Source organism: Harpegnathos saltator, unplaced genomic scaffold (assembly GCF_003227715.2).
Source record: "Harpegnathos saltator strain DR-91 unplaced genomic scaffold, Hsal_v8.6 scaffold467, whole genome shotgun sequence".
NCBI lineage: Eukaryota > Metazoa > Arthropoda > Insecta > Hymenoptera > Formicidae > Harpegnathos > Harpegnathos saltator.
The window spans coordinates 840,851-854,791 of record NW_020230280.1 but is presented as its reverse complement, the minus strand read 5'-3'; positions in this window follow the sequence as shown (position 1 = coordinate 854,791).

The following is a 13,941-nucleotide window of genomic DNA, read 5'->3' as shown; positions in this document are numbered from 1 at the left end:
GCATCTATTCGTAATTCGAGTGCACATATAGATACGTATATACGCGCGGTAATATGTACCCAACCCGTTATGGAAATGAGCTCGGTATGCGCGCGCATCCCGGCGACATCCTTCGCATCGGTAATATCCTGGCCCGCCACCCATACCACCCCCTTTCATCCCGCGCTGCTCGCAACCCCTGGGCGAGCGCTTCCGCCGCGCTTCTTGCCGCCGCATTATAGTGGTCGACAGTGCATCTTTGGTGCCGCCAGATCCGAATCCAAGAATCCTATCGCGGAATCGGAGTAGGACACGAGCGCGTTTCTTGCCGCGTTCCTCCGGCTCCGAGGATAACGAGGATTTCAGGTCGCACTGTCGCTCCTGATTTAAGAGCCGGTCTACTGGTGTTTTCCTCCCTGCGACGCGGGGCGCGATGTAACGTAAAAGTTCCGCGGGATTCTCGAACTCGGGACATTAATCTCTCGCTCCTTTTCACCGGTCAGAGTGTGATCTTCGGCAACTCGAAATTTCGCTGGATTACGTAACTGCTGTGTTTGGAATTCGGTGATATCGATCGCGATTGCGACACGCGGCGCGGCGCCGCGGCGTTTCCCGTTTTTGTTTCTCCTTAGACCGGTCCCTTAGCCCGTGGACAGCGGCAATAATTTCGCCAGGCTGTCGCTCGATTTCATCGTGACGCGATATATTGCGGCGGGAATATTGAGTGATAAGGGCTGAGAACACCGTCGTCGGCTCGAATCGCGAACATTCATCGAGGGTAAATAGGTCGCAGATAAAACGCCGCTATTATGTCGCGCATATCTGGGTTATCTCGTCCCGCCCGTTATTTATCCGCGCGACGAGTAAAGAAACTGGCAGGTTTCCCATTCGCAATTATTTCGGTATTTCCTTCAGTTCCAACAACGCGCCGAAAACGCACATTCATTGCATCGGATTAATTAGAATGCCGACACATTAATATCTTTCCGTTCCTCAACCTATAAAATTTTAGCATCACGCCCGAGCAGCTCGCGGCACGTTACGCCGTGTTATTATTTCTTGAGGGATAATTGCGCGATTATAAGACTTGTAATGTTATTATCGTTCGTACCACGTTCGGAAAAAGAAAAAGCGGAGCTTGCGCTTGCGTCTGCTTTCAACTCCTTCGCGAAGAGAACGCGAGATCGGGATAATACGCGCTTGTAATCGCTTTTAATTTTTCTATCAAATTGCAGCGACACGTACGGCAACTGTGTGCGGCCCTTATTACATCCAGCAAACGTTAATAATGTCGATCCGAGCAACGTGCGCAAAAATAAAGAGGATTGGACACGCGTGACATTTTTCGGAGGAAATTTCGGTTCTGGGACGAGAGAAGCACAGTGATCTACATTTTAATGCGGTTCCAGGCGACGGAAGGAATACTGATGCAAAGATAATGGAAAAGTGCGAACGCATGCCCGTATATGAGTCATGCATCCGATCGAGTTTGCCGAACTAGTTTCCGAAAATTTTCCACGAAAAGCACGGAAGCATCCGCGAGCTAATATATCGACTCCGGGCTACACGGTATGAAATATAAATCATGTCGGGAACTGATTCCGCGAACCTGCGAAAGATGTACGGAAGTACTTTGCACTTTTGAAATACGACGTTAGTTGATATAAGAAAATTTCCCGCATAAAATTCTAATGAAAGATCATCGCTCGTGCGCGCGCACAACAAGGTTCTGCTTAGAAGTTTATCGAGATCCGGAGTTTCTTGTTTTCCTTTTTCTCTTTCTTCTTCTTCCTTTTCTTTTTCTCTTTTGACGTGATTGTTTTCTCCCAGCCTTTTCCGAGAAGGACGCATCGTCAATTTTATATTCGATGTGAAGAAGGGAGGAGAGAGACGCTGTAATTTTGAGCTAAAAGAAGCATACTTTATACTTCCCCCGATTCGTTCTCGGTCGCTCGTGAAAATTCGGAAGAGACGCGCGCGAACGCCGTTTCTCGTCGCGCTCTCGCGATTTCCGCGCACGACGCTACGAATTTCAATTCGTAAACGCCAGAATCCCCGGATGTACCCCGTATTATTTCGGCAGGAGACGAACCGTCGTGCGATATCTTGGGAATTATGCGATTTCGTAGAAATTACTCCATATATATATCAGCGCGACAAAGCGAGCCGAAACGCCACCGCGCGTAATTAGAGAAACGTCGAACAGTTTAAAATACGCGTTTCACGCTGGCTGATACTTGAAGCACGTCCACGCAAACGCGAGCTCTCGCGCGCGCGCGTACTGTAAATAGCGGCACACGAGCCTCGCGAAAACCGCATGGGTGTTGATACAAGTCAGGAACGATGCGGAAACGTGTCCGACTCGGTGCCCGCCGGCAATCAATTGATATCAACAAGGTATATACGCGAGTTATGTGCGCGTTACATGACTCGCCGACTGGAATTATGCAATCGAATAACACAGTCGCCCAACTATAACAGCGGAGAGACTAACTTCTGCACAATGGCGGAGTGACAATGCCAGAGCCCATTGCCGTTCCTGTTCGCGTCCCTGGCGCGACAACAGTCAAGTGACAAGTGCTTTCTCTCGAATTCTGCTCGGCTACTAATTGTCGCGACGGCTGGCTACGAACAAAACTGCCTGCAGTCGCTCACGTCCTTGCAAATGACACGTTCGTTCTTAAATACGTGCGTAATGCGTGCTCGAGGATGGTAATGTCTGTGGCAAGCAAAATGAACTGTTATCGCACTAGCTTTTGCACAGATGACGAGAGAAGCGTCCAAAATAATTCATCGATACTTTACGAAAGAACGCTAATATTTGTTTTTGTTATTAATGAAAGACTGGTACGGATGTTGATTTGCGATACGGCTATGGAACTTGAAATGGCACTTTGGCAAGAGAAATTATTTACGTACGGTTCTGCTGATTCGCAATTGAAGGGGAGGTCAAAAGGCATTTAAAAATACTTAAAAATTTCAAGAAGCTCTCTCGAGTCCGCCGGATGTGCTTACTTTGGCGCTTCCCGATCGCTGTGCAATCACAATCCGACGAAAGACGAGGAGCATTCTCAGATATCATTGAACTTCTCCAGCCCGCTTCCCAACCGGGAATTAGACCGTTATTATACGTTCGGGTAAACACAATATACAACGCAAATACAAGGTGCACTAGAGCCGGCGCATTTTCTTGCAACCGTAATATTACGAGTGATGTAACAAATGATACAGTCGCGTCGCGATCATGTGAACGCGCGAATGTAAATATTGATAGCAAACATTAGTAATATCGACCAATATTGCGGTATAATGAAATATTCGTGGGACTGGCTCTGCGCAAGTACGCCATGTGAGAGGTTTAAACATCACTTTAACGCCACAAGTTGTGCATGCGTGAAATGGAAATTCGAAATATTTCTCACGAAACTTTTCATGCCCGTTGATTATCTGATGAATTATTTAAACTCATACGCCCGTTCAAGAATTGCCAATACCTACGGATTAGAACTCGTCAAGAGATTCAGTAGATTCCGAACTAATAATCATCGTGATTTTAATTCGGGTAAAAGCAGCATGGTTTTTTTTTCTTGTTTTCCAACGAACGGCATTATCACCGATACATTAGCATCAATAGCTATACCAGAACGGAAACGCGGTCTTGTGCTGAGTAAAACGCTGCACCACTGCGCGCATCGTTGGGCTTTTTTCATTCCGCGAAGTGGGATTATCGGTGCATTGCCATTATTGAAAAAGAGCAGCGTCAAATAGAACAAAGGTGTGATGAACACATCGGCGAAAAAGCTTTCGCTCGCTTGATTTACTATACTCTCTAAATGCGGGATAAGACGTGTCCCTTTAGTTATATATATGACTTCACACAGTTGCTTCTCTTTTAATAATCAGAATGAGAGATTGGCTGTAATGTAGAATTTCATAATGTACATCATTTTTTCTGAAATCACTGATGCGACAAATTCAATATTGCCGGAATTTTGAAAGAAAATTTACGTTTCGATGATATCTATTCGAACTATCGCATATCTTAAAATTCATGGCATATATGCGTATCGTTTCTGATTAAATTATAATTTATCGGAACGAACAATAAATTATATCGTGTGGCAATTATTCGGTTGTTTTTAATTCATCGTGCATATTTATGCTATTTCAATCCCGCGATATAGGATTTGTAAATTGATACACTGCTTTTAGTACACGTATGAAACAGGCTTACATAAATAATTATATGTGTATGTTATATTTAATATGCATATAAAATATACGCACGCGTAAATAATTGTACGCGAGTGAATAAGAACATTTAATTATCGTACTCTCGCATTATTAGTACTGCGATGTATCAAAATTGCATTCGAGTCGAAATTGGGAGAACGACAGTTACAAGTCTGTACGTTCGTGATTTATTTAAGAATACGGTGATCAAAGTTAGTACTCAGTCATGGACAGAAATAAGTAACAAATAAATAACGAGAGTTTTTTGTCAGGATGAGCAAATAAATCGCAAAAGAACACGGATGCCCCTCCAACGTTAACAAGTGACGACAAAACGTGTCAAATCACTGGATTAAACTCGCCGTGATTCTCAGACAGACACGATCTGCCGGCCGATGCGCAGTCGTCATCGGCATAATTATTTAGATGATGATTTCGGCATGCCAGTCGTCGTTCCCGAACTGGACTTAACCGTATCATCAGACTCGATCGGCAGCCTCGGCCGATTTTCTATAGCGATGCATCGAGCCCGCGGGCCCACATAAACTCATGCCTACCTTCACTCGCCGAAAGTGCCGACTAATGGCCCTCTTCTCCGAGAAGTTCGGACACTTGGCTTGTCTCCAAATGCGGTCGCGCACCTGCCATTCTGAATTACACCTTGCCTTGTGACGGTCGCCGCACGATGTATTCTCGTAATAATGCAAATTCTTGTCGCGCTCGCGCATCGCCTTCATAATGCCGGCGAATTACGCGACAGGTTGCGGCCAGCGAAGCTCCTCGGTAAACGCGGATTATCACGTTTATCGCTACCACAGTATGCGCAACAGATAATTCGCGGGCTTTCCATCGGAATACCAGAAGAAAATCGACTCACGCACGAACGCACGAATGAAAGCACGAGCTCAGAACGAAATACTAATATCAATTTTTACTTAGCGCAAAGAAGCAGCTAGTGAATAAATTAGATCCTGCGATAGATATTACATTTATATATTCGTGTTCTGATTCTCGACAGATTTTAGTAGACATGACCAAATAATTATACAGTGATGAAAATAACACACACTGAGTGCTTTGGATAATTCGCTGACCGCCAAACGCGTACCAAACGTTAGTCGATGAGTTTTGTCTCATCAAGAAGATGAGACAAGAAAAATGTCAAAGGTATCAAGTACAAATAAATCTTTCTCGAAATTGCGAAAACACAAATATACACGAATCAATATACGAGTGAAGGAGTTAAGTATAAAACTTCAAAGATCACACGACTTAAAACGTTTCGAATCTGTTTGGTAACGTGGAGTTTTATACTTTTATCCGCACGCATAATCCAGCGTAGCATATAACTAGTAAAATTACATTTAGTTAAAAGTTTGTTCATCGTTAATGAGCTTACTGTCTTTAGTGTTGCGGGGCTTGATGGTATTTATCTCTCTGGTCTGTCTACGTTATCATCAACTCCGTATAGGTGTATCAGTGAAATACACGCCAGTGCTACGTGCTTGATAATGCGCGTTATGTATAACATGATCATGCGGTGTACCCTTGTGTTCATTAGCGGAACGTGGCAGGGAAAATTCATTTTTCGCGAAACGCAGCGCTTGTTCTCGTTGGTGGCCGCTGAAATGAGTTTTTACTCCGCACCAGCTTTGAGCAAGCAAATAACGAAAGCTATGCGCACTCTGCTACACATGTAATGATAATATAATAACTGCCCGGCTACGTCAAATTTCAGGATTTATGCGCTTGTTATGCCAACGTTACGAAGATTATGAACACAGCCTCAAACTATGACACTTAGAAACCTCGACCAACGTTTTTGTCGACGAATTTTGCATTATATTACTATCTGCTCGGAACTCGGCGTGTTATTATTGAATTCCTACGTTTCCAGGATATTTGTAACGCATTAAAAAAACGAAAAAGGTATCGCAATATTGTTGGACCTCGTTGAGAGTTAAAAGCGAGTTGTAACGACAAACAGAAAAAGCATTTATCTAAATTACCTCGTAGTGTCAAATTTCCAAATTTGGACGTTATATTTTCGAAAACGAAGAGTCGTTTATCTTTAGGAGGAAAGCTACTAAAAAATACAACGTTTTCAGAGGACGATATTTTCATATCAACAATCCTCCGCCACACTGAATAACGAATTTGACGTACGCGCGATCGTCGACGTATCGCAATAACGTTTGAGGGCGCAGTAGCCCTCATCGGTAGGAAATCACTACTGGCTCGCGAACACGATTCTGAATGAAGAGTGTCGCTGGTGGAATGTAAAAATCTCCTCTTCTTCCTCACCTCCGCATCAATTCCATTCAGAGTTTGTAACACGAAATTGGTCTCGCTGACAAGCGCTCCAAACTAAAAGCGGTCGGCGGTACCCGAAAATTACATTTTATCCGGTCAAAGCAAACTTCCTTAACAATTCCCAGGGCGGAGAGTAAAGGAGAGTGGGGGGAGGAGGGATGGAAAGAGGGCGCGAAACCGCACCGAACTCAAAGTGCCACCGACCGGAAGATAAAAGAACACGACGCCGTAGGATCGCGCGCGGCATCGTTTTGCGTGATGCGAAAGAGAGAACGGACTCCGCCGGCAAGAGGAAAGTATCAGAAGTCACGCGTGCATCACGTGTCAGCTCTTTCGCCGGGATTGCGAAGTTCTCCGCGAAGGGAAACTCGTCCGAAACTATTTGCCCCGGCTACGCTCGCGGAAAGTATATCTAAGAGGCCACGTCTTTTTACATCGCCGAGTTCCGTGCGGAATTACCCTCCTTTTATTACCGCGGATCAAAGGGTGGGTAGACGATCGTCTTACTTCCTACTTACCTCCTGACGAGGTCGCCGTAAATGTAACGATCTGTAACAAAAAGAAGGGGACTATATTACAAGGTGGAATGTCAATCGTGGAATTCGCGATCATCAGCAGATGAGAGCAAAAGAAGGAGAAGGAGGAGGGATTAATAATGGATAATGGACAACTATTGCACAGATTATCGATATCGACTCGTAATTTAATCTACGAGTATAGACTCACCATCAGTAAAAGACTTACTTTTACGACGGTGGAGAGAGAGGGTAAGAGAGGTAAAACTTTGCGGTCTCGCACATGGCATCCTTTCGGCACGGTTTACATTTCCAGTGACGGGGCTGGAAATTTGACTTCTTAATTTGCCGTAATGGATCCTCTGCGCTCCCACAAAAACTGAGAAGCCGGCTTTCAAGCAAGGATCTCTTTCGCTCTTAAAAGGCGAACGTAACGCATATGCGTGAGTGTCGTGTGAAAAGAGACGGCTTCCGGCGGTGAAAGAAAACCGCGCGCGTTTCCTTAGGCGAGCAAGCCGCAGGTATACGCGTTCGCGCGCGCGCGCGCGCGCGCGTTTCGGTTGCTCTCGCTCGCCGCGGCGAATAAATTACGCGGCATTTTATTTGCGTCTTCTCGCGAATGGAATGCACAAAGGCAGCCTGGGGACGCCGCAGCCTCGAGTGGCATCGCAAAGATCGGATGTGCCGCGAAAAAAAGAAGTGCATCCTCCGCCCTCGGGACGCACGTACGGACGCTTTTAGCTCATTTCGTTGCCGTTTACATGGCCTGCATTCGTCGTGCGCGCTCATTCAGACGAGATCGTGGTGGAACGCAGGGCACTATTTACGTACCTAGTTGCTCGCGAGCGCGCAGGATGAGCTGCAGGATCGGTCAGAGATATTCTAATACCACGGGCGGAATATTGATTTGGTTATCGTTATGAATGCCTGCTGTACGCATTGTGCGTGGTGTATATTGTGTTACGCGGATTATTATTGAATTTTCTGTCATTACATCGAGGATCACGCCGAAATACACGTTGACATAAACATAGTCGTTCTCTTCGTGCTAGTAATTGTATGAAATATCACGAGCTTCCGCATCGCTTTTAGTTGAAATTGGAAACTTTTTGATCATTTTTAGCATCGACATCCGGCTCACCGAAAACGTCAATACGACGTTGCCCCGTTTTTCGTAAATTCCCAACTTTTGATATGACGTGTCAGATCTGCGGCGTTATTTGCAAATCGAGGTATACGATAGCAGGCAGTCGCAATACACGTATTATTACGCGGTGAAAACGATAAACAATGTAAAATGAAAAATCACGAGTGACACCTCCCATGGCATTCGGCACACCTCGATGACGTCTTAGTCCAATCCTGATGCGTGCTCACACGCGTTCGTTTATGCGCGACGATCTCACGGCGATGTGGGTGACAACGTTTACGAGCGAGCTCGTTACGACTGCGACGTGCGGAACGCGTCGGAAAATGCGATTGTACTGCGAAATCCGCGACGGCCGCTTTCTTAATCCTTTTGCGCGAGCTGAAAGCGACGTAAATTCGAAAAGGATTACTCTGTGTACGATGAATATGGCAGGGAGACTCGCGCTTTCTTCAGCGGTTGCGTATTCATAACAGTCTTCCGTAATAAGACTCGGTAATGAGCTCATAGTTTATCATTTCGCGTAGAGATTCACCGAGAGAAGAATACACCCGGCACAATGTGTCCATTTGTCTCATTCGCGGGGCATCGTTTATTCTTCAAATGATGAATACTAAAGTAACAAATCCCGGTAAGACAGCATTTTCTCCCTCTTCTTCCCGCGAAAGTATCTCCGAGACTGAAGGCAAAATACGCCCGGAATGCGCACGACTCGAAGTAATTAAAACTCTGATGCGTTCCTTTTACAGAGGAGCCGTTCAAATATATACCAACGGCCACTCCAATTTCGTAAGCGACGCAAATGCACTGTCGTTCTTAACGTGAGTGCCGTGTCTGCTCGCTTAATTGCGTCAAAAGGAACGAAAGCGAACGACATTAAGCACACATAGAGGCAGCCGACACTGGCGTTCCCGCTCGTCAATGAACGCGAGCGTCTTCGCCTCGCTCACGGCTTCACGGCCCAGGTTTCCCCTCTTCACGGAGGAAGTTCGCGGAGATGACGCGGACAGTTCTTGAGGACGTGTACCACGCGACGACCAGGGTTTCCACCACCGGACTCCTATATTTAGTCGGGACGACGACGAGAGGCAGGTCGCGACATTCTTTTTGTGCGTCAAGCGACCTCGAAGACACTAATTTAGAGGCGTGTCGGCACTTAGAATGCATCGAACGGGTCCAGCGACGTCATTATTAGAGCGAGGAGAGCGCGAGCGAGTTTACCTTCCTCGGTCTTCATTAAGCTCGCTTCACATCGGATCTTATTCGATCCGAGCTAATAACCGTTTGCTGACGTTACCGTGTCATCTGGACGGTCAAAGTGGAGCGCACGGAATCGCACGGATGTAAGCCAGTCTTGTGACAAAATCGAGCGAGTACGACAGTTCCGTCGAGCAGCACCGAAAGCTGCCACTGTCCAAATGTTACACGACGACCGACGTATCGACATTTTTATAAACGAGTTAATCCTCAGTGGACTACAGAACCATCCGGCGCATTTTCCTCCCGCTCTGTTCTACGGATATTATTTGTCCGTATTTAGAATAGTTTGTTTGATCTTTAGGGCTTTGATCGTCGGAAACGTCCGACCTATTTAAATGGTTTGTCTATTTGAATTACCGCCGTAAGAAGCGGACGATAACCCGAGTGTCCCACCGAGTACCATTCGTACCATTCATAGCGTAGCTGAATGCTCCGGCGAATGCATTGACGATTGAGTTGCCGTGAACTCACTCATTGACGGAACGCGAACGTTCACCGGGTTAGGGTCCCCGGTGTGAGGACAACTTTATGGGGTTCGGTATATCGGAAACGGGACGAGAGTGCGGCGAGAGAGAGAGAGAAGTCGCCGTGGTGTCTCCTGTCTCTGCGTGACACCGCGCAAGATACGGCTCTTATGTTAATGCGAAGGGGCACACCGTGTACGACAAGGAACGGGAAGGACTGACACACAATGCCGGCGATACCGACGCGAGAGTCCGCCGGCCATTAATAACGAACGCTACGAACTCAATGAATCAGGGTTGCGTGTGTACCATTATAATGTAAATATTCGACGCGCGGCTTAGCCCGCACGTTCTGTTCCGCGTCGATTGTTCGCGGTAACGTATAACGTATCTATATACGTACTCGCGAGGCGAGTACAGACCGAGCGACGATAATAGCGAAGCTCGACCGAGCGTCCCGCCTCTTCTTTTTCGTATCTTCGGGACATATATCCGGGGGTGTCCTCGACAGACAGAACATGGCGAAGCGTATTTCTCCGGCACGATGGCGGAAAGTGTCGGAGTCGCGATTCTAATTGCGAACATCGTGACACTACTACGCGTTGCTAATGGAACGCTTCCGTTAAAGCCTCTCAGAACAAACAGTATCGGTATCAAGCGGGGGAATCGATATCTACCGATAGAACACCTGACAGCGTTGATGGAGCATTACTCTGGGCCCTGCGTCTCGATTATATTTCGAGAAGCGTGGTTCCATCGTCAAGTTCAACGCGTCTTGCGGAAACACTTGGCAAGCGTGGAAATGGAGTTTCCACGCGGTATGATGCATCGGACGGAATGAATTACGATTAATTTGCGAATCTCGCTAAGGAGAACCCGATTGATTTATTCGCCGCCGTAATGGGACGTCGTCGCGATGAAGGCATTTTTACGTTTCTGCAGATTTTCGCAATTACCGCACAGAACAGATCTCGATCTCGCTGCGCGCAACTACAAACGAAACGGAATTACTTCCCGGCGAAATAATTTCCGCGCGTCTCACGCTCCGCAAGCCAGCGACGCTAAATACGAAATGAGACTTCAACGGGAATGATTCAACAACCTTATTACCACATAATATCTTGCCTTCTAAGACTCACGCGTTAACCCGGTATTACGAGCGCGCATAATGCACCCCTCCTTTCCGTATCTCACTCTCTGCCACTCTCTCCTTCTCTCTCTCTCTCTCTCTCTCTCTCTCTCTCTCTCTCTCTCTTTCTTCTTCGTTCTCGCTCTCCTTAGCAAGACACGAAGACGCAAATTCAGTATGCAGTCTACTCCGTTATAGCATTATCGTGCCGCTTCAACTTGCTCCGCGCTATAATCATCGTCTTACGGGCGCAATAATTTAAACGACGCGTCTCTGCGTTCGCGCGCGGCGAACTTGATATTCCCTCTGTTTACCGATGCTCCTTGTTTAAGAGTTTTCCGCGTGTCTCGAAGGCGGATTAGGATCTGCATAGGGAGGAAGAACCCCCCCGGGACATATCATACATAGATATGCCGGCGATATACGCGTGTCCCGGTACGTGCTTGTGCTACGCGGCTTGCAGGGGTAAATATGCAACTTCCGACCACGAGCTAAAGCGGCGAAGAACTACGTTAGGACGGCTCGACTCGGCTCAGCTCGGCGCGTGCGACGTGGCAGCTGATTCCTCGAATGCATTATGAATTAATCAGCGTCTCCAGCGCCCGTTGCGAGACGCCGAACGCTACAAAGTGCAATTGTTTTGTGTTCTCGAGTGACTGAGACGCCAATCGTGTGGACCGTCGCGAAATTAATGAATAACTCGTGGGATCTTTCGTAATTTATACATGAAAACATCTGCTTTTTGAAACCTCGAAAACAATGTTGGAGGAAGAATCTCGAAAGGGAGGGAGAAAAAGGACCAGCGGGAGCGGGTGTAACAAAGCACGTTTTGAAAGTTAATTTTGAGCGCGCGGTCTTTGCTGTAGTAACAACAACTTAATTTAATATCGCACTGTGGAAAATTGTAGCGAAAGCTCTACGGTCTTCGTTTAAACTTTCGTTGAAGAAGCAGCTACCGCGAGGTATCTGGACAAAGCTGCATATTTATGTGTCTTTGCTTTTTGCCGATTCATCGTCACCGCGACGGAGATACGAATTTTTCTCTTCGCGTTCTTCCGCGGCGCACAGCTTATAATCTAATTTCAGTCCGCTCTAAGCCATCGAAGTTGTTGCCAACAACGGCTTCGCGTCTACCCGGACCGAACTAGCCGAACGTCAGGACGTCGGGTAACTCATGAATTTGCATGGCCCAAGCCAAATATAATCTTAGCATACACAGATGGCTCTCTCTCTCTCTCACACACACACACGCGCGCGCGCGCGCACACACACTCACCACTCACACACTCACACACTCACACACTCACACACTCACACACTCACACACTCACACACTCACACACTCACACACTCACACACTCACACACTCACACACTCACACACACGCACACACTCACACACACACACACACGCACACACATACACACTTTCTTGTTCTGTCCTCTCTCCTTCTCTGTCTCTCCGCCCTCTCCTTCTCTCTATTTCGTCCTGCAGGCGCTTTCACCCGAAGGACTCGGCTCATTCTCACCGTTCATGGCACTGTCGTGGATAGGAAGTGCAGATTGCCCTGTTTAATTACTGGTTAGGGATGGATGGGGAGCTTCGAGGGCAATCAGCCTGTTTGTATTTGCTCGCAGGTTTATGTCGGTTTACCCGTAACCCGCGCCACCCGATTTCTACGAGACAGCTCAATCCACGTAACATCGCATCCTGCGACAATGTGGTATCCGCCTTTGTGCTTCGTGACGCGAAATAGATTAGCATAATCGAAAACAGCGCGGCGATAACGTCGAGATTGGCAAGACTTTATTTTTATCCGCGAGTTGAAAAGTGAGGGATAAGGTGGGTGAGTTTTGACGTATTTTGACGTAACGAGCGGAAAATGAAATCCTGTTAATTAATTAAAAAAAGAATTACATTGGGAAGGGAAGAAAGAATCGTAAAACTCTACGCGTATAATAATCCTGTCTTGTTCAAATCGTCGTAAACAAATGATTTTACCGGTAATGATTCTCGCGTGTTCGTCTCGCAGAAACTTGCAATATTTATTAAACTTACGAGTAATACCACGAAAGATATCTCGGGCAACTCTTACGAGTTGGTAAATAACAACATGCGTACGTGTTTGCAACGTGGTCGTAATTTTATCACAACGTAACATAAAGGAGCTCAAAACTTCAATGCGCCGTACCTTCTTTCTTTTCTTCCCTGTTCTTTCCTTTTTTTCAAGAATCTCCATTTCGCAAAGTTCGCGAAGTCCCTATCAAACTCGGAAGTTTGTTTACTTCGAGGGCGTGCTATCTGAACTAAGACTTCCGTACGCATTTCCAGATAGTTGATGGTAAGTTTAATGGAGATTCTATAATTACTATCTTAGTATGGCACTAAATTATTCACGATTATCTAGATTGTAGGTACATGTTTGCTAAAGTGCATGTCTAGTTACTGTTGCAGTTTGCCACAGGTACAGCGCTCTTGTTACACTTCAACGAAGTTAATGCCGTTCGCCGATGCAAGCTGCTTGGTAGACTAAGGTGATTGCCGAGTTGCGCCATTGTGTTCCGTGACGATATACATTGTAATTCTAATTGATTGTAAGATGTAATTGTCGCATAAGCGTTAAAAGATTCATGTGTGATCGCGTGACATACGCGAGTCGGAGAGACATCTCGCTTCACGAGACGTCTCAAGACAATTAGCGCGATAGTGTTCTCGATCGAGGAGAAATTTCGTTTCGAATTATCTGACGACTCCGAGATCGCAACTCGAAGATGTGCAGTTTGAAGAAGGACGGTGAATAATGGAAAGTCGCACATCTAGTCGTTCTCGAGTTATCGACGAACGTCAGAGGAGTCAACGGAAATTCGGCATATTTCAACATGATTAACTTAATATTATTGA